We start from the raw sequence: 21,565 nt of genomic DNA on the forward strand, positions 1-21,565 counted from the left end.
AAATTTTAATCTCTTTTATCAACACACCTCACAAGAAAGGATTACTACATATCTTTGACTCTTTAATTCAACTATGATATTGAATACCTATTAGGTCCATGACAACTGGCTCCCATTTGGACTAGATGAAGTACCTGGAATCTGGCTATGCTTACAATGCAAAATAAACAAGCTACAACTTCCCCAGGCTCTGTCGCTGACAAGGAGGAGAAACTCTTTGGTTGATCAGTGATGGCTGCAACCTCTGGAATAAATTAAGTGCCGCATAGATGCTGGATTTAAGATTATCTGGGAGCTTGAAGGACATTTTGACTATCACAAGAATAAAACACAGAGCTAGATGTGTTAGGTGTAATGACTTTGCTCTCACTGAAATTACTCACAAGAGATAACTGTTCCATGAGGGGCACCTTGGGTTGGTGACTTCCTGCGTTGATAGGTGGAATGACTGGAGGACATCAGTTTTTACTGGGCACATGTAAGTGTGTACCACAATTCAGACCAATTTTGTCAACATTCAAATTAGCGCTGCCAAGAATAAGATCTTTCAATTAAACAGTTAAGAATGACTTGTAATTAGTTTATAAATAATAAGTTTATGGTTGATATATTAAATGATACTATTAAAGACCTTGAAAATTGCCCTTTTCATAGGTAATTTATATATGTTCAACTTGAAATCCAATTTTCACAGAAAGTAGGAAAACATGTATTTCAGCCCAGTTTAAATTTTCACAAATTACACACTCGAAAGATCCAAATTACGGAGTAAGTGATAGAATGGTAAGTTACTCTGAATAGAGTGTTGGGTTGGAATTCAGAAATTCCAAGTTCTTGTCTTAGCTTTGTCTCTGATTTACTTCAATAACTTGAGCCTCAGTTTCTTCATCCGTAAAATGATAGGATTGGATGACATAGTAACCGCCATTTATTGAGCTATTACTGTATGCTAGACATTGTACTAGAAGCTTCATGTACATGATTGTACATTTATTTCTCCCACTAATTCTTTAATAAGTGATGCTTTTTAATCTCTAATTCTGTATACATAAGGAAATGGAGGCTTGGAGAGATGAGGAAATTTTCCTAAACTCACATGATAGTAGGAGGCAGAATAAAAATTCACTCTGGGTTAGATCAAGCTCCAGGTCAAAGCCTCACACATAACCACTATCTGATACTATTATTCTGGAAGGATCTCAAAGATTCTTCCAGCTTTAAAATACTCTTCTTCTATTTCTATGTAACATTCTATTTCTGGATGAATTGGGTTTCCTTTTTATCTGAATGTATTTGAACCAGACTGTGACAGTTAATTTCCAGTTCACCCAATTGTAATAAAAATGTGATCTCAAACCTATTTATTCAGTTATAACTGGTTCAGAACTAATTTTCAGCAAAATTAAGATATACTAGTCAAGAAAACAGATGGCCATTTGATTCCATAACTTATTCTCCAGTTCATTCTGACCACGTTACATTTTTTAGGCACAAACCCTGTTTAGAAAGTGAATTTTATACTGAAAGGGAAATTGACTGCTCTTGGCTTCTTTCCAATTAGTACAATCCTAACCCAAACACCCATTTCCTGGTCTCTAATCTCTTGACTCCACCCTGGTCACCACAAACTCTGTCTGACCATGTGGTCTGACTGGTTGTTTTAGTGATGGCGATTTCAATTCTACCCCAGCTCCTCTAGAAGGGAGGTTGGGATTCCAAGCAAATCTATCAATAAGTTCAAATTTAGCTCCTAAAGTGTTTCTCACTCCTTAAGGAACCGAGGGCTAGAGTTGGGAAGGAATGTAATTTATGGCCCATGGCCTTGTAGGGGCTCCAGATGATGAGGGCACAAATGAAGCATTTGGAGATACAGAACAGTGTAGAATAAAGGGTAAATGGTATGTTAGGAACTCATAACTCCATGGTGGAAGTGAAGGTGGACAACGATGGTCAAGGACTGGGCTCCAGAAGAGAGAGAAACAGAGTAGAGGTATAGGCAAGACTTGGAACTGTTGGAGAGAAGGGGCTTTCCACTTAAGAGGAGGAAGAGAGCACCAGTGAGGGTGATAGATGTTCACTAAATTTGTTTGGTTATCACTTCATAATATATACATATGTCAAGTTATTATGGTATATGTCTTAAATTTATACAGTACAGTATTGGGTATCAATTATATCTCAATAAAGTTGAAAGGAAAAACAAACAAATAAGGCAACCTCAGCGAGGCACAAGGAAGGGAATGGACATGATATACTACAAAGCACCATGAAGAGACTTTCTGTGCTGAGCAGACTTCTACTTAAAAACTAAAGAATTCCCTCAGAATGGTTCCTTGTGAGCAGAAACCCCTCCCACCTTCTTTTGCACCTGTGCCTATAACAATGCTCAATACAAAATAAGTATTCAACAATATTTATTAAGTGAATAAATAAATCACTTATCTACTTAATACCTAAATGCTGTATTTCACGTAGGCTTATGACTCTCAAAGTATTGTCCCTGGAATATCATCATTGACTCCACCTGGGAACTTGCTAGAAAAGAAGTTCTCAGATCTTACTCCAGACATACTGAGCCAGACACTCTAGGGCTGGGGTCTAGCAGTCTTTAACAAGCCCTCCAGGTGATTCTGATGCAGGCTAAAATTTGAGAACCACTGATACGGGCCAAAGCTTTATCATGACAATTTTACTACTGCCTCTAATATTTGAGATACTCCTTCTCTTCCAAGCTTGGTTTAAAATGGAGGGAAATGGGATATTAAACCAAAACCAAAGGCACAAAAAATACTGGCAAGTAGGGTAAGTAGCATCTGAGACTCTTAAGGCTGATGTGAAATCTTTGTGTTTTAAAGAACACAATTGTCTAAATTCAAATAAATAAAACTTAAATTTATTCATTAATTCAGACTGTTACTTTAACTACTATGTGCAAGTATCTCTGACAGGAAGAGGAAGTAGGACATCAGGCTCCTGTAAGGCAATGCTACTCAAAAATCAAATGATGAGGTGCCAGTTAAGATGACTGTCTGACCCAAACATTTTCTCTGCCTTCCAAAAGCCAATAAAGTTATTGCAAAAGAGTAGCCCCATAAGAACAAAGAGAATAGGAAGAACACTAAGATGATACAAAAGATTTCAGTTAATGTCTGAAAAACTGAAGAGGAGAGAAGACTATAGACCCTTCTTGGACCATGTTGAGTATACTTGTACTCCTGTTGGTAAATCCTGGGGTGGGTTACTTAGGAACTGGGCCTACAAGTTTAGTAAGCTCTCTCTACTCCAGAAGTTAATCAGGCTCCTTTACAAAATTTCATAGAATTAGAGAATTTGGAAGAGACATTAGAAAATACAATTCTAGGGATGCCTGGGTTGTTCAGTTGGTTAAGCATCTGCCTTTGGCTCAGGTCATGGTCTCAGGGTCCTGGGATAGAGCTCAGGGTCCTGGGATAGAGCTCCGCATCAGGGTTCTTGCTCAGCAGGGAGTCTGCTTCTCCTTCTCCCTCTGCTCCTTTCTCTGCTTGTGCTTTCTCTCCCTCAAATAAATAAATAAAATCTTAAAAATAGAAAAGAGAAGAAAATGCAGTTCTAAACACAGCATTGAACCAGTGAGGAAAATGAGGCATAGGGAAAATAAGACATTGCCCCCCGTCACCCACTAGTAGCTCACAGACATAAGGTAATAAACCATATCTCTTTTCCAGTACACGTCCCATCATATTTCACCACCTGTGTTAGATGATCAGGATTGTCAAGGCTTCCCATGACTAAGTCCCCTTTACCTGTCCCATTACTTATGCCTCTATCACACTGTTGCATGAGGCATGGAAGAAACTACTGAGCCAGGGGTCAGAAGACAAAAAGCCTCAGCTCTGTGCTTGAGTAACTGTGTTGATTTGCCTGCCTTGTACTTTGTGGGGAGATGTGGTGTCTTAAGAAGTGCAGTGGGGCAAATGGGGATGGGGTTTTCAGGGTGGAGCAAGTGGGGATGGGCTTTTAATTTGTGTTTTTCTTTTTCACTTAAGAAAATAATGTGTGGGAGGATGCCTGGGTGGCTCAGAGGTTGAGTGTATGCCTTCAGCTCAGGGCATGATCCTGGAGTCCCAGGATTGAGTCCCACATTGGGCTCCCTGCATAGAGTCTGCTTCTCCCTCTTCCTTGTGTCTCTTGCCTCTCACTGTGTGTCTCTCATGAATAAATAAATAAAATCTTAAAAAAAGAAAAAGGAAATATTGTATGGGAATATTATTCAGCAATGAAAAAGAGCAAGAAATCCTGCCATTTGCAACAATATGGATGGACCGTGAGGCCTTATGTTAAGTGAAATAAGCCAAACAGGAAAAATAAACACTATATTGTCTCACTTAAATATGGTGTCTAAAACAAAACAAAAGCAAAACAACAAACAAAAGAATCCCCCAAACTTACAGACACAGAGAATAGATTGGTGAGGGGATGGGTGAAAGGGGGGAAGGTCAAAAAGCACAAACTTTTACTTACAAAATAAAGAAGTTTTTGGGATGTAATGTACAACATAGTGATTATACTTACTAATACTGCATTGTATATTTGGAAGTTGCTAGAAGTTGATCTTAAAAGTTCTCATCTCATACACGAATTACTTGTAACTCTATGTGGGGACGGACAATAACTAAGTATTGCAGTGTTCATTTTACAATATACACATACATCAAATCATGGTGTATGCCTAAAGTGAATACAATGTTATATATTGATTATATCTCAATAATAAATTAATTAATTAATTGATGTATGCTCCTTAAATTAAATGAGAGCTATTGTGATAGTTAGTCTTTGATATTTGAGCATCCTTTGGTACTCATTATTTTGTGCTTTAATACCAGCTTAATATTCTTATGAATTGTCAGATAATTAGGATTTCCTTATCCTTAAACAATCAATATTCCTTTAAAAATTTGTACATACTTCAAAACAGAAAAAAATTGAAAACATATGTAGCTATCAAAATAAAATTTCCCAAATTTTTAAATACTGGTTGCTAATGCAAATACTTCAAAATATTTGGTTAAAACCACAATCCTACCATAATAAACTATCTTTAGAATTTAAACACTTAAAAAGAAGACATGAGTACTACTGAAATGATAAAAAGCTGATGTGTACCCTGATATGAAAAGTAGTTACTGTATTCTTAATACTTTAGATTTAAATACCATTATTTTATTTGCATTTCTTTCTAGGTTTGCCTTCTGAAAGTTACAGTAATTTTAGTGGTTTTTTTTTTTTTTGGTATACTTTTTTTATTGGAGTTTGATTTGCCAACATATAGCATACACCCAGTGCTCATCCTGTCAAGTGCCCCCTCAGTGCCTGTCACCCAGTGACCCCATCCCCCCGCCCACTTCCCTTTCTACTCCCCCTTGTTCGTTTCCCAGAGTTAGGAGTCTCTTATGTTCTGTCTTCCTCACTGATATTTCCCACTCATTTTCTCTCCTTTACCCTATAATCCCTTTCACTATTTTTTATATTCCCCAAATGAATGAAACCATATGTTTGTCCTTCTCCGATTGACTTACTTCACTCAGCATAATACCCTCCAGGTCCCTCCACGTCAAAGCAAATGGTGGGTATTTGTCATTTCTAATGGCTGAGGAATATTCCATTGTATACAGAGACCACACCTTCCTTATCCATTCATCTTTCGATGGACACCAAGGCTCCTTCCACAGTTTGACTATTGTGGACATCAACTTCTTGCAAGATACATCTATGAAGGCAAGGGAAACAAAAGCAAAAATGAACTATTAGGGCCTCATCAAGATTAAAAGCTTATGCACAGCAAAAGAAACAGTCAACAAAACTAAAAGACAACCTGCGGAATGGGAGAAGATATTTGCAAATGACCTATCAGATAAAGAGCTAGTATCCAAGATCTATAAAGAACTTATTAAACTCAACAGCAAAGAAACAAACAATCCAATAATGAAATTTTAGTGGTTTTAATCTCATCTGACCAAAGGAGAAGAATCCGGGTACCTTGTCTGAGTAATCAAAGAATTGACATTTGTCCTGCTATAGCATCTAAGGTAGTTCTTTTTCTCTGTTTCTTTTTTTAACCAAGTTCCTTTTTATAAATATGCTTCACTTATTACAACATAGGAGTTCTAATTTTCTGTTTTCCATGTAGATTTAAATTTTTCAAACCTAGTGCCTTTCTGGAAATGATTTCTTCTTTAATTGGGCACAGCTAACAGTACTTCACACATTGTCTTGTCATTTGAGATATTGTGATTTGGCCTCTTGGCATTACTGAAAATGAATATAAACCTTACTTGAATATAAACTTTTTGGTATCTTATTGAATATAAGATTGCTATTTTATCATACTTAAAAGGGTCATCTAGAGCCAAACTTTGCAACCAGCCTACTGTGTGCCATTCCCCATTGCTACCAATGATTACAGGGTGCCAAGACAAAGACCCCTCTACCCTGAGCTGCTTGGATCCTCAGTGCTTGGGAGCCCTAGGGGAGGGCAGCCTTTAGTGTGCCATGAATTAATGTGTCATTAGATAAATGTTATCCCTCTCTCCATGTCCCATGAAATGAAAAATTTAGGAAGCACTGGTTGGCACAATTAATTTCCAGAGAGAGAAGGGATTGAGTCAGTGTGGTCAATGCTCCTTTCTACAAGAGGCTAATTCATCTTTGAATCAGCTTGGCCAAGGGAAGCCCCTTTAAGTTGGCTCTTTTGTCCTTTGATCATTGCCTCTGGCATTTTATAAAAGTTTGCACACTATGTGGCTGCACAGCTTGTCCCAGACCCATCCTGACTTTCTCTGAGCCCCAAGACATGAAATCAGCTACCTTCCAAAGGATCTTGAGATCCTTTAATGGAGGAAAGTGAGAGAGAGCCAAATCTGAGCATTAGCAATGCACAGTGAGAATGAGTGGTGAGAGTACTAAATAGCAGAACTGGATAATACATGTACATTGTTAAAGGAAGCATGAGTTCACATAGAATTTTGCACCTTGGTATGGTGTGTTTCCATATGCTTCTTTTCCTACTCCACATGGCCTTGTCAACCACTAATACTCCCTTTCTACATTGACAATAGCAGTAACAACATTCTATGATCCCGTTATCCCCCTCATCACCCAAAATTAGCATTTTGTTCTAGGTCCTGTGGGCTTTTTTTCTTTAACAAGTCAGTATTTCCATCTTTAATATAGGAGTGACTCTCCCACATAACAGGTAGTTGAACAGATTAAATGAAATAGTGTAAAAAGCCAAGCACCTAAAAGCTGTTTTTATTAACTACCTCTACTTTCCTATCATAGATGCTCTTCTCAGGGTTCGTAGAACACATTTATATTTTCCTGTTGCCTTATCTTTGCTCATAGTGTCCCTTCCTGCTAAAATGCCTCTTCTTTGTTCCTACCTGTTGAGAGCAGGCTCAGCCTAAATGATGCCACCTCTGAGAGCGTTCCAAGGCTTCCAGGCAGGATAAATCCTTTCTTTTCTGTGTTTCAGAAATGTGCCAATAATTCTGATTTTTAGAATCATTGAATCATGTGATTTGTGTGCACATCCCTCTCATCTAATAAGGTAAGTTTGTAGAATTCAGATATCATGTTGTATATTCAGATATCATATCTGTATGAGAGCCTCATACAGAGCCTTGCGTGAAATAAATGAGACGTTTACTGAACTGAATTGAATGTTGATTGATCACTGATTGTGCAATTAAACAAACTCAAAGAGCTATTGATGAGTAGGATGCATAATTATTTAAAACACTAGACTTACTCTGATAACACCACATATTCCTAGAACTGTAGAAGGGTGGACTTGAACTGTGGAACTGAATCACCCAGGAGACTCATTAAAACTACAGACATTCTAGGGCCACCTGGATGGCTCAGTCCGTTGAGCATCTGACTCTTGGTCTCGGCTCAGATCATGATCTCGTGGTCATGAGATCCAGTCCCATGTGGGGCTTCCGCTCAGTGAGGAGTCTGCTTAGGATTCTCTCTCTCTCTCTCTCTCCTCCCCCCTCTCCTTCTCCCCAGCCTGCTTCTCTGCCCCCACCCCACCCCCCTGCCTGTGCTAAATAAATAAACAAAATCATTAAAAGAACCATGCAGACACTCAGACTCTGCCTGAAACCTAGTGAAGCAGAATATCTGGTGATGGAGCCAGGCAATCTGCATCATTGACATTCGCTCAGGTGGTTATTCTGCGCACCCTTGTTTGAGAACCACCATGTGGAAGAAACCCAGGTCCTCATCTCACCCACTGAAGGACTCCTACTCAGACCCTGACAACCCTCTGGACCTCATCTACACATCTTCTAGTAGCCATTTGTAAGCTCTTCAAACAAGGTGCTGCTGATGTGAAGGAAGGGAGCCAAGGTGTGTGTAGGGAAGCCAGGAAGAGGGCCTTCTGAATTCATAATGCTGTCTCTTAGTGAGATATGAGAATAAATCCCTCATAGAGCAGCTCTGTCCATGTAACTGAGGTATACTAAGATGGATGTGTCCAAGGGGAGGGGGGTGCCTGGGTGGTTCAGTAGGCTAAGCATCTGCCTTCAGCTCAGGTCATCATACCAAGGTCCTGGGGTTAAGCCCCAAGTCAGACTCCTGGCTCAGCAGGGAGTCTGCTTCTCCCTTTGCCCACTGCTCTTGCTATCTCTCTCCTCTCTATCTCTCTCTCTCTCTCTCCCAAGTAAAATAATTTTTTAAAGCATCCTTCTAAAAAGTGAATAAAATAAAATAAAAAAATAAAATGAAATAAAATAAAATAAAATAAAATAAATAAAATAAAATAAAATAAAATAAAATGAATGTGAGATTTGGCCCCAGAATAGGTAGATTGGATTCCCCACATTATTATGTGCTGGCTGCATAACCAAGGTACACTAAGTAAGGCTCTCTTGAGTCTTTGGTTTTCTGTGAAATGGAAACGTGAGAACTTCCTTCCCTCTCAAGCATGTGATGAAGAGACAAGGACCTATGTAAAAATGTTTTATTAAATCTCAAAGTGGTCATTGTTTTTTATTTTCATCGCATGTGTCAGTTTAAAAGGTTCACTTACAGAGAATCTTTCACTTCTCCGAGCTTCTCCCTGCTGGGTGAGTGGACCGGAGTGCTGCTGTGCACTGTGCACACGGGGACCTACTCCCTGACTAGTCGCAGCACACGGAGGGGTGGCTGCTTGGGCCCTCTGCTTTTGGGCCATAACACAAGAGTTAAGCTACACATTTACATAGATGAAAATGCTCTCTGTGCCTCATGCCATGGTCAGGCCTCTGTCATCCACTGATACTACCCTGCCCTGAAGGGTGATGAGCTGTGCTGCCGTCAAAGGCCAGCGCTCACGTTCAGTTAGATTCAGAAGTGGTGGTTATGGGGCCATCCAGCTCAAAATGAGCACTTCTGAAATTACAGTAAAGGAGGTCATGTCATATTTGGAATTAGAACCAGCCCCTGTGATGTCTTTGCTCCTCTCCCTGCTGTGGGAAGCGGGTTGATCCCACTTGTCAGCCTCCTCCTTCTGTAGGCCCAGCGCCCAAGCACCTTACACAGATGGGCTCTCAGCATTCCACTGACTTGCTCAGCAGTGACCTGAACATGTACTTTTTATCCAAAGGAAGATTGTGGTCAAAGATACACTACATTGGTGAATGAGGTGGTGATAACAATACTTCTCTGTGGAACTCAGTGTTCCACATAGAGTTGAGACAGATCTCTTGTTTGGAAGGATCTTCGACAGCCTAGCATTTTCCAAAGTGTATTCCATAGAACATTAATCATGTAAGTTACTCCTAAAGGGGGGTGGTATTCCATTGTTCGATAATTTTAGACAACACTACCCATCCCCTCAAGACCTCCTGAGGTCTCAATGCAACATGGCACTTAAAGGCTCTCAGAAGTCCTGCAGTGGTCCAACTTACTGTTTTTATTGTTTGAGAGCCTGTTCATATTTGACACAACTTGGTAAATTTTGCTCTTAGTATATCAGTTTTCTAAAGTCTTACTGGAGTCATGTGGTTTGTGTGTGCAGTAAGGGAACCACATCTTCTTAGCCTTTTAACTGCCATTCATTGCCTGTGAAAATTTGTCTCTAGACTAACCTAATTCCTGAATGACTAATTTATGGTGACATTGTAATCTCTGATTGCCTTCATGTAAAACAGAATTTTTTTCTTCAACTTATTGTTTTTTTTTTTTTTTGAGTAGTCAGTGATTTCTCATGTTTCAAACACCAAAAAGTAAGAAAAGGGGTTGAGTGAGAAGTCTCCCTCTCACCTAATACTCCATTCCTCCTCTGCTTGGATGCTACTTCCCATCACCAGCACCTCCAGAACTAACTGCTGCTTTTATTTTTTTTAAAGATTTATATATTTATTTATTTATTTATTTATTTATTTATTTATTTATTCATGATAGACATAGAGAGAGAGAGAGAGGCAGAGACACAGGCAGAGGGAGAAGCAGACCCCATGCTGGGAGCCCGACGCTGGACTCGATCCCGGGACTCCAGGATCGCGCCCTGGGCCAAAGGCAGGCGCTAAACCACTGAGCCACTCAGGGATCCTCTAACTGCTGCTTTTAATTCTTAGATAATGTTTAGGCACATCAATGCATAGATCTAAATCTAGATCTATAGTGAGTGTATGTGTTCTTTTTTTCAAAATAAGAAATGTTAGTTTAGTGGGGCACTTGGGTGATTCAGTGTGTTAAGCATTTGACTCTTGGTTTCAGCTCATGTTGTGATTTGAGAGTCATGAGATCATGACCCTGGAGTCAGGCTCCTCACTCAGCGAGGAGTTTGCTTGCTTGGAATTTTCTCTCTCCCTCCCCTCTGCCTCTCCCCCTACTCATGCTCACTTTCTATCTCTCTCTCTCTCTCAAATAAATAAATAAATGTTTAAGAAAAAAGAAATGGTAGCTTATTGTACGCATTTTTCACAGAGCAAAAATTATTTATTGTTCTCTAAATGGCATAAAAATCACAAAATTGGATTCTGCTTTGAAGCACTAACTTGCTCATGTGGAGATAAGAAATGTACTTGTGGAGGCTGAGAAATCTTGGGAGTGGAAAACCAGAGACTTCTACAGGCATGAGGCTCCATTAGGACTTGCAGCATGTGTCAAGTTTACAACCAAACTGAATTGCGAAGACTCCTCTTACCTTGCTGTGTGCAGATCCCTCCCGGATGCTCTGTTGCTGATAAGAAACATGCATCACTCAAGTGAAAAAAAAAAAAAAGAGGTAAAGTGCAGAAGGAGATTTGTTAAATGAAAAATGTAAGTATCATTAGAAGCCTAGCAAGTAGGAGGCCGGAGAGAGGGAAAGCGTAGCCACAGATGACACGTGAGGTGAAATATTCAGTAACAATTGTTATTTCTTTTTGAATTTTAATTTTTTTAAAGATTTATTTATTTATGATAGAGAGAGAGAGAGAGATTGAGAGGCAGAGACACAGGAGGAGGGAGAAGCAGGCTCCATGCAGGGACCCCGATGTGGGACTCGATCCTGGGACTCCAGGATCGTGCCCTGGGCCAAAGGCAGGCGCTAAACTGCTGAGCCACCCAGGGATCCCCTCTTTTTGAATTCTAATCCACTGAGGCCATGAGATTTGTCCTATCATTCAAGGCAGTATAACAAGATGGTTAAGAGGGTTTAAAGTCAATTGGGACTGTTTTCATGTTCCTAGTTCTGCCCCTTACTTTCTGTGGGAACTTGGGCAAATTACCTAATCAGGCTTTGCCTTGATATCTTCATCTGTAAAATGGGCCGGGAAGTACGGACCTCATGGGACAGTTGTGAAGGATATGGGAGATCATGCCTATATAGAACGTAGCCAGGAGCTTGACCCTATTGGATTGGTATTTGCTGAAGAGGTAATTTTTAAGAGGACTTGTATCCTTAATCCATCCAAGTTAACAAGCCGTTCACTTAGCGATGCCTGGGTGGCTCAGGGTTTGAGCATCCGCCTTCGGCTCAGGGTGTGATCTCAGTCTGGGGATTGAATCCCACATCAGGCTCCCTGCAAGGAGCCTGCTTCTCCCTCTGTCTATGTCTCTGGGTCTTTCATGAATAAATAAAGTCTTAAACAAAACAAAAGAACAACCTGTTCACTTAAAAGTGCAGATTGAGAGCAGGTTATTTCTGGACAGAATGGTTAGTTTCTACCTGAATGCTCTGATTTTTTTTTTAAGTGATGCTTGTTGCTTTCCCTTTACTAATGCCTTAGAAAGTTCTAAGATGAGATGCCTGGGAGGCTCAGCAGTTGAGCATCTGCCTTTGGCTCAGGGCGTGATCCTGGAGTTCCAGGATGGAGTCCCAGATTGGGCTTCCTGCATGGAGCCTGCTTCTCCCTCTACCTGTGTCTCTGCCTCTCCCTCTGTGTCTCTCATGAATAAATAAATACTTAAAAAAAGAGAAAGCTCTAAGTTATCCAGTAGATTTGGAGCCATCTGGGTGTTTGAACTACTGAAAGACAATTTCAGTTCTGATGAATTGACAGTCAGATTCTTGCCCTTTACCTTTGTCCCTGGAAATGGGTTAGTGGTCCAGTCCTCTCACTAATTTGTAGGAATGACTGAGAGAAAGATTCATTTCAAATATTATCCATTAGCTCAACAGAAGCTGTGTTGAATCCATGTTCTTTACATAAAGTAGAAATGATACTTGGAAAGTACCAGTCTGAAACCCAAGTGTGTAATAAGAACCACATTGCTGATGTCAGCAGCTAGGGGGCTACAGCCTGATGAAAATCCTTGGGACTCCAGCATCTGCCCATATTTATAACATTTTTGCTTTTTTGCCCTTGAAATGACACATCATCTTAGAGTTTCAAAGAGATTTCCAAATCAGAGAGGGCTGAGCCTATGTAAGAGCTGATGGAAGAGTCATGGCATTAAGTGGCTGTCACCCAACAAATGAGGAATAGAGTTACTTCAGAAACTCGAATCCACAAATTTCTTTAGAATTGAGGGCTCCAGACAGTTCTCAGACACTGAAGTGAGTCCAAGTCTCTGGAACCCACCCCAGTATAAGTGAAGGAGGGGAATTCTTTCACGTGTGGCCAGGGCAATAATGCCTACCAAACATTTCCAGGAAATGGGCAAGCTGTGGGTCACGTTATTAAATGTAGGTGTACATGTCTCATTGGGGCCCACAAGATAAATAGTATGAAAAATAGTACTTAATATCTCTCTGGGTGATTCCGTTCTGGAAACAGCTAAATGACATGAAAATTGTCATCTGTTATGGATGAGAATAATAAACTCTCAGAGTAATTTTTATCCTGAATTCAGATCCCGTCTGCTGCTCCCCCCTCCCCTCCTTTCCACATGCTGTAATGGGATAAATGATGTTTTCAATCAGGGAGGGATGGGAGAAATTAAGAAGCTTCAGGAAAAGTATATCCTGAATTTCCAAAAAGCTGTCTAGGTCATTCCGGAGTCTAGTCAGAAAGTGTATTCATCCTGCCTGGATATTTCCACTGACAGCGGAAGAGAGGAGGGACAGCTGGAAATGATTACACTTGTGACCCTTTCCCAGAGAGAACCTAACGTCGAAGGTACTTGGAGGCTCACAGCTTGTTACCATTTTGCCTTTGTTTCTCTGGGTGAGCAGTCATGCTGAATGAATTTGTGATTCACTTAATAAACACTTGGGGGAATGATTTCTGGCTTCCCTGAGCCATGTTTTTTAATCTGGTCTACACCACCCTTCAAAATATGAAAGAAAAAAAAAAAGCCTTAGAAAACCAAATGACTGTCTTTTCTCAACATGAGTGAAGAATGTTTTCATTCTGTTTGTGTTGTTACAGAAGAAGGTGTGTGGGGGGGGCACCTCAATTAGATGTCAGCCCTACCTGCCTGTGAGGTGTTTGAGAGAATTACTACATTTCAAGTGGTTGGGAAAGTCTAAAAACTCTAGAAATGTAAAGTCATATTATTCTTGTCTATTTGGTGAGCCTATCAGACCTCATCTGTACTACTTGACTAGTTCCCCCAGAACACTACTGGAAGTCCAGCAAATACATTCCCTCATGCCCTCAATGAGGCTATCTGAAGTCCTTACCTTACAGGTGTTACCTTACAGGTGTTCTTTCTCATTGGAGCCTATGTGATCTAACCATTGTAGAATCTTTTTTAAAAACTCAAACAAGCAGAGAAAAAAAATCAAACAAGCAGAGAACATATATTTTGCTCACATCAAACTGAAGAATCTGCTTGGCCCAGTCAGCTGACTTCTCTCAACATTTATACACCTACGTACATCATTAACCTTGGAATGAATCAATTGTTCAAGGATAGTGTAGTATTGCCAAATAGCCAAACAACGTTTCACTATAGGTTATAGCTACTGAACCTGCTGCCAGGAGCAATACATCCCATACCTATTTCACTTAAGATAGTGGAAAGGAAAAAATGAGAATGTCCCAGCGTCCTGAGGCCTCTCTGGGAAGAAGGTATTGCTGACTGTGCCTGCAGCAAGGTGTTTGTGGACATGGGGTTCCTGGGCAGGGAGAGTTGCTGGCTTGTTTCAGAGATTTCTGGATCAGTGCAGAGAGACCACGTGCATGCTGACGGCATACATCACATGAGATTTGATGGCCGTCGAAGCTTTATATGCACAATCACTGAACAATGGTTTTAGTTTAGCAACTACAAGATAGCACTGCCCATAAGTTAGCTTTTGGTTTTGAAATATGTTTCAATCATCTTCTAGAACTGACCACATTAGGCTTTGCTTTAATTTCTCATCTACTACTCAGAGCTCTTTCATCTTATTTCCTTCTATCCAGGATCCTTTTTCTCCTGCTATAGCTTTTTTCTGACTTTCTATGATTTTCCTTTTACTCACCTGTCAGTCCCATTGTTCACCAAGTAATCCTCCAGAGTTTTGTACTAATTATAGAGTGCAGTAGTGGGGATGGTAGCATAATATTAAATAGTATTATTTGTTAATTTATTTGCTGTAATTTATTTTTACTATTATTTACCATAATAATAGTAAATTGTAGTAATAATAATGGAACACAAGCAGCTGTGAAAATAGCTTGTTTTCACCTTCCTAGTATCAATTTCTCCTTCTGAAAAAAAAAAAAAAAGCAGCTCTTCCATTTCCATTTGGAGACTTGACCATTCTTATTCTCAGTCTATGTGGACATAGGATCCAGATCTGGCCAACCAGAATATTCCATCCTCCAGCCCCAGTGACTGACTCACAGCTGGACATGAGATCCAACCAGGCCAATGAAATCTCATTCCAGGAGGTTCTCTTGGTGTCTCTTTCTCCTGTGGCTGCTCGGCTGGGAGGATGGCTCAGCACCCATTTTGTCATCTCATGGGGGATAGTCTGAGGATGAAAGCAATCAGAGGAACATAAATACAAGTGATTTAAACTACAGTGAGGACCTTGGATGAGCCATAGATCCAGATGCTTCTGAAACCAAAAACTTTTTGTTTAAGTGAGGTTTAGCTGGGCTTCTGTACAACCGGAAGAATCTTGACAATACAATGGAAGCCATGTCATGTGTTGAGCACAGTTTGTGCACCAGGCACCTAGACAGGCACTTTAATAGACATCCTCTCCTTTAATCCACTCAGTAGTCCTATGTTTGTTCTCACTGTATAGATAAGGAAATAGATTTAAAGAAGTTAAGCGACCTGTCTGAGGTACTACAGCTGGTAAGGAACACCAAAACCTCTGAATTGATAATATTGATAAGACTGACTTCAACAAGAAGGGCCTGTGACATCAACTCAGAGAAACATTCACATGGGAGGGCTTCGCGAGCTATCACTAAGGCAGTGAGAGCATGAATTTAGGCATGTTGGAGCCTCAGAATCTTTACTCAGCCAGTTTTGTCAGAGCTTACAGTGGATGAAACGTAAGCCAGACAAAATGCTGCTGACTTGGCCATGGGGCTACTTAGATCCTGGGATTGTTCCCAGGGAACAGGAGTGAGGGCAGTCAGTTCCCGGGCTCCTGTGAAGAGACAAGCATGTTTTCAGCCTATGTGTACTATAGTTCCTTGCCACCTGTAAGAATTAAGCACCTCCTGGAAAGGGTCTTGAGATAGACCCAGAGGGGGTTAAGTGGTTGGTGAGAGGATGAGGCAGACGTTGACCCCAGAATCCATTCGACCAACATTTGTGGCTTATGATCCATTTGTCATGGTCTGGCCCAGGGCGAGGTGAAGTCATTGTGGTTGAAGGTGAAAAAGGATCCAAGCATGTTCATGGTGCCCAGCTGGGGCGTGTTTGCCCCCCGTCCATTCTTTGCCTTTCCCCTGCCCTGCCCTGCTTCGAGGGGGACTGCCCCGTGGCGGCCTTTCCAGGCTCCTGTTTGATGGCTCCTGGGTGCCTGGTGTGGTAATGGCAGGGGCAGCGCCCCGGAGAGAAGCATGGGGGTGAGGGCAAGACAAGGGGTTTCTTCCTTGAGTCTGCGGCAGTACCTGCCCTCCTCCATGGCTGGGGCCTTCACAAGACACACCCAGCATAGTTCCACTTCTGCCTCCTAACCCCAGGCCCTGGACTTCTGGAAATGTGGCCTTTGTACCTTCGATCCAGGGGCTGGTGGAGGCTTCTGGCTCGCGTTGTCCTGTCCTCCTGCCTCCGCTCTTCTATCACCTGTTTAGCCAACCCAATATTTCCTATTTTCCTGGTTAGCCAAACATCCAAAATAAAACCACTTCCTGAGGGTGAGGTTACCCTGCATTTGGGTGCCCTTATGTAGTATGTGCTTAAAAATAAGTTGGTTGCTTAGTAGGTTGGTATGCAGTCTCTTGCCAGCCTCATCCATCCACTGTACCCTCCGTCTCACGGGTCTGCCCAGCGGGGTCAGGGAGCCTGGCTTTCAGCCTCCTTTTAATGGGCTGGCCAGGCCCCTACTTCCTACTTATTCCTTTGCAGGCTACTAGGAGCTGAGCCACAAGAATCATTCCTGAAAACCTTTTCCGTCTTCTCAGTAATCATATTAAATATCTGATTTTGTGTGGGCTGCTCAGAGAAAACATACTTCCCTTTTCACTACAGGCAAGGCATCTCCACATGACTCCTTGCTGTGATTGCTTTTCTTCCCCCTTTTTTTTCTTAATTTAAGAGACAAGTCTGACTTACCCTGAAAACAATGATTGTGGTTAATGGACTTAGCATACGGATTCCCATTAATGCAGCAAATTCAAGGAGTAGGTTTTCATTTGAGTGGAGGTGAATCACAGAATTCTTATACCATGGTATTGAAAAACATCCATTATTAAATAAAAACCATTTCCCTTGAGCCATCTTTTTTGTAGTAAAGTCAACCTAAATTCTTGTTTGCGCCTGAAAGAGTCAGGAAATTTATCTTTAGCCACAGCTTATACATTCGCCTGCCCTTGATTTCAGAATGCCATGTTTCCAATCCCAATCTTTCTTGCTGGCTTATAGGAACATCCTTTGCCTCAGAAAGAAACCCAGAAGGTTCTGCATGGGCAAGTGGGGTCAATGGCACAGCTGACTGGAGCTCTGTGAGCCAGGGGTGCTCACATTGGTACAGTGTTTTGTTGGATCTATCATCTGCAACTGGGGTTGGCCAGAGTGGGAGAACTTTGGGGAGTACCCACAGGAAATAGATATTTCCTGACCAGCTCATCCCTTGCTAACTCTCCAGCATTTTCTTGTCTACAACTAGAACATTTTGCCTTGTATGTTCCTGCCCAAGGCCTCTCGAGACAGTGGGCGGGATTTTTTTCTTTCATTTTTCAACTTGTGCCAAATGTGTCAGGAGTTAAGTCCATAATGCATAGATCTTGGCCTCAGATCTCTTTGGGATGTGGCCTCTCTATTTCTGACACAGGCTGCACAGTAACCAAATGTGTCTGAAAGTCTGACCCTTTAAGAATTCTTGGCTTGGGCTTCTGTAGAAATGAAAACCCTGTTAAGAGGAGACTGGGAAGACAAGCCTGACAAACTCTCCCATCTCTATGACCTAAGTAAGGGTGAAAAGAGAGCAGAAGCCATCCAGATTTCATGTCCATGGAGATGACTAAAATGAAGCACCCTCAGTCTCTAGCTTTTACTTCTTCTCAGGCTAGGTCCTCTAGGCAGGGCCACCACATCTGGGTGAACAGGTCAACTTCAGGAAGCACCGCTCTATGCAGGGTACAGTCTGCCCAACTGTCTAGGGTAGCCCTCCCTCCCAGGGGCGTGAGGCTTCCATGGTTTCTCTTGCTACACATGGACCTAAACATAAAATGTCTTCTCTCTCTTAGCCTCTACTTTCTTTCAGTGTAAACTATTCCTGTCAGGCCTCAGTGTCTTTGCCTTAAAAGAAGAGGATTCCCCACCTCAGAAATCTTTTATGAGACTGAATGAGCTAGCAAAAAAAAGGGATTTACATTACTTGGGGAAAGTCTTCCCCAAAGACAATGTAGTATTATTTTCAAGTTGGCACTAACAAAATTACTCTTTGGGAATGAAAAATTTAGCCATATGAGCTAAACTAACTTATTCCATGTGCTGGGATGACCACGGAAATTAATAAGGGCTAATGTGCCCCAGGATCCCCAAGCAATAAGGCTGACCTCAAATCAACCATGCTTTGGAAAATTAGGGATTTTAAGTGGCCTTGAAATTATTATTACCCCTCTGTACTAATACAATCCTTGAGTTGAGAATTGTAACATTCATTATTCTTAGCGTCAGCCTCATTAGGAAATGCTGTAGGTTATAGGAAAAGGTTGTCTTCAAAGAACCAGATGGGCTCAGAGAGAAGGGATGGGGTTGCAGCACGAGAAACTCATAAAACCAATGAGAGATCCCTGGGAGGAGCAACTGCATTGGCTCTGAAGGGAAGAATCTGGCAGCTCAGAAGCAGATAAGACAGACGTGAGAGATCGCATGGGCAGAGAAACAGTTTGATGTGTTAGTGGGATACACAATTGATTGGAATGGAGATTGCACTTTTGGAGAATGAGAGATAGGGAAGTGTGGGGTGGAGTCAACACAAACCAGAGACCATAGAGGGCTAAGAAAGCGCCATGAAACCTGGGCTTGGTACTTGGACACACTGAATATGTACTTTTTAAAAAAGATTTTATCTATTTATTTCATAGAGACGGAGAACACAAGCATGAGCAGGGACAGGGACAACGGGAGAAGCAGCCTCCTTGCTGAGAAGGGAGCCCAACATGGGGCTTGATCCCAGGACCCTGAGCCAAAGGCAGAGGCTTAACCAACTGAGCCACCCAGGTGCTCCTACTTTTTTTTATTTAAATATTGTTAGTTAACCTCCAGTGCAATATTGGTTTTCAGAGTAGAATTCAGTGATTCATCATTTACATACAGCACTCAGTGCTCATCACACATGCCCTCCTTATACTCCTCACACATCTAGCCCAATCCCCATCCACCCCCCTCAATCAACTCTCAGTTTGCTCTTTTTGTTAAGAGTCACCTCTCTCCTTTTCTTCTTTCCCCCCTTCCCATATGATCATCTATTTTCTGTCTTAAGTCCTACATATGAGTGAGGGACACCTCGGTGACTCAGTTGGTTGGGTGTCCAGTTCTTGGTTTCAACTCAGGTCATGATCTCTCCATCGTGGGATCGAGTCCCAAGTTGGGCTCTGTGCTCAGCATGGAGTCTGCTTCAGATTCTCTCTCTCTCTCTCTCCTTGTCTCTCTCTCTCTCTCAAATATAGAAAATCTTTAAAAGAAAATTCCATATATGAGTGAAATCAAATGGTATTTGTCTTTCTCTGACTTACTTATTTCACTTAGCATAATACACTGTAGCTCCATCCACCATGCTGCAAATGGCAAGATTTCATTGTTTTTGATGGCTGAGTAATATTCCATTGTATATATACACCACATCTTCTTTATCCATTCATCAATCAATGGACATTTGGGCTCTCTCCATACTTTGGCTATTGTTAATAATGCTGCTTTAAATATCGGGTGCATGTACCCCTTCACATCTGTAATTTTGCATCCTTTGGATAAATACCTGGTAGTGCAATTGCTGGATTGTAGGGTAGTTCTATTTTTAACTTTTTGAGGAACCTCCAAACTGTTCTCCAGAATAGCTGCCCCAACTCTGGTGGTTTGCATTCCCACCAACAGTGCAAGAGGGCTCCCCTTTCTCCACATCCTCACCAATACCTGTTGTTTCTTGTGTTGTTAATTTTAGCCATTCTGACTGGTATGAGGTGATATCTCATTATAGCTTTGATTTTCATTTCCCTGATGATGACTGATGAGGAGCAATTTTTCATGTGTCTGTTAGTCTTCTTTGGAAAAGTGTCTATTCATATCTTCTGCCCTTCTCTTAACTGAATTATTCGTTTTTTGAGTATTGAGTTTGATACATTCTTTATAGATTTTGGATACTAACCCTTTATCAGATATGTGGTTTGCAAATAATCTTCTCCCATTCCTTAGGTTCCCTTTTAATTTTGTTGATTGTTTCCTTCACTGTGCAGAAGGTTTTTATCTTGATGAAGTCCCAATAGTTCATTTTTGCTTTTGTTTCCCTTGTCTCCAGTGATGTGTCTAATAAGAAGTTGCTACCACCAAGGTCAAGGAGATTGCTGCCTGTGTTCTCCTCTAGGATTTTGATGGTTTCCTGTCTCAGAGTATGTACTTTCTGTGGCCATCAAACCAAGTATGTGGGGAAGAACCTGTTCCCTCAACCAGGTCACAACCTTAGAGAAAATTAAAACTTTTTTTTCCTGCACAGTCTGGTGCTTCTCTTTATATATAATTTCCCATGTGGGGACACACAGCTTTGCCAAATAAACAGTCCTTACCTAAGGGGTGTTCAGACTGGAACATGTTTTCAAAAATGTGTCTCCCAACAAAGAAAACAAACTATCCTAAAACTGGCATCCTTCAAATTAGAAGCCAAAGCAAGTTGCTGTAATGTATTTGTCATCAATAACTCACACTGAAACCAGAGTTTGGGTTTGTTTTTTTAAAGCTTAAGTCCTCAAACTCTCTTTTCAGGTGTCATTGAGCATTTAGTCAGAACATAGACCTCCCTGAGATGAGGGGAATGTTGGTTTTCTGAGGCAGCACCTGACTGCCACTGCAGCCTTAGCAGCCATGAGGCATGGACTTCATTGTGACCCTTGGCCAGTCCTCAAATGGGGAGACCACTGCTTCTTTCCAAGGGAGCTAAGGATAGTAATATAAAGAATATGCTTTTTAGTCAAAAATTCATTGTTTGCAAGGAGAGGAAACTCAAGCAAGCTTAAATAAAGGTTATAAAAGTATTGAGATGCTGTTGAGATGAGTTTCAGTTGGTTCTCAAAGGAACTGAGCTTGAAACTGGGAGCCACCAGACTGGGAGCCACCAGAGTCTCCCAGATGCTGGGAGACAGCATCTCCTCTGTCTCTCTGGAGCAGCTCAGTCTGTCATCTGCTTTTCTCTGAATTTGCTTCTTTCTCTTCTCTGCAAACATACTTAATTCTCATTATTCACAGAAGTTATGTCCTCTAAAATCACACAATCACTGAATTAGTAAATGCTGAGCTAATTACTTGTAGGGAAAATACAGGATTACATTCCTGCAAA

The 21,565-nt window shown here is 41.2% G+C and overlaps 2 long non-coding RNA genes across 2 annotated transcripts in view; one reads left to right on the forward strand and one right to left on the reverse strand.

Annotated features, from left to right (window-relative positions):
* Window positions 1-21,565, reverse strand: part of LOC140631901 (uncharacterized) — an 83,389-nt gene that overhangs the window by 40,949 nt on the left and 20,875 nt on the right. Inside the window, exon 3 of the long non-coding RNA XR_012029443.1 lies at window positions 5,559-5,749. This is a non-coding gene — a long non-coding RNA (uncharacterized lncRNA). The remainder of the gene's footprint in view (window positions 1-5,558; window positions 5,750-21,565) is intronic.
* Window positions 9,687-20,725, forward strand: LOC140631497 (uncharacterized). Its single transcript, XR_012029041.1, has 3 exons — window positions 9,687-9,795; window positions 19,104-19,239; window positions 20,534-20,725. It is a non-coding gene; the product is annotated as an uncharacterized lncRNA (long non-coding RNA).

Source organism: Canis lupus, chromosome 4 (genome assembly GCF_048164855.1).
Source record: "Canis lupus baileyi chromosome 4, mCanLup2.hap1, whole genome shotgun sequence".
NCBI classification, from domain to species: domain Eukaryota; kingdom Metazoa; phylum Chordata; class Mammalia; order Carnivora; family Canidae; genus Canis; species Canis lupus.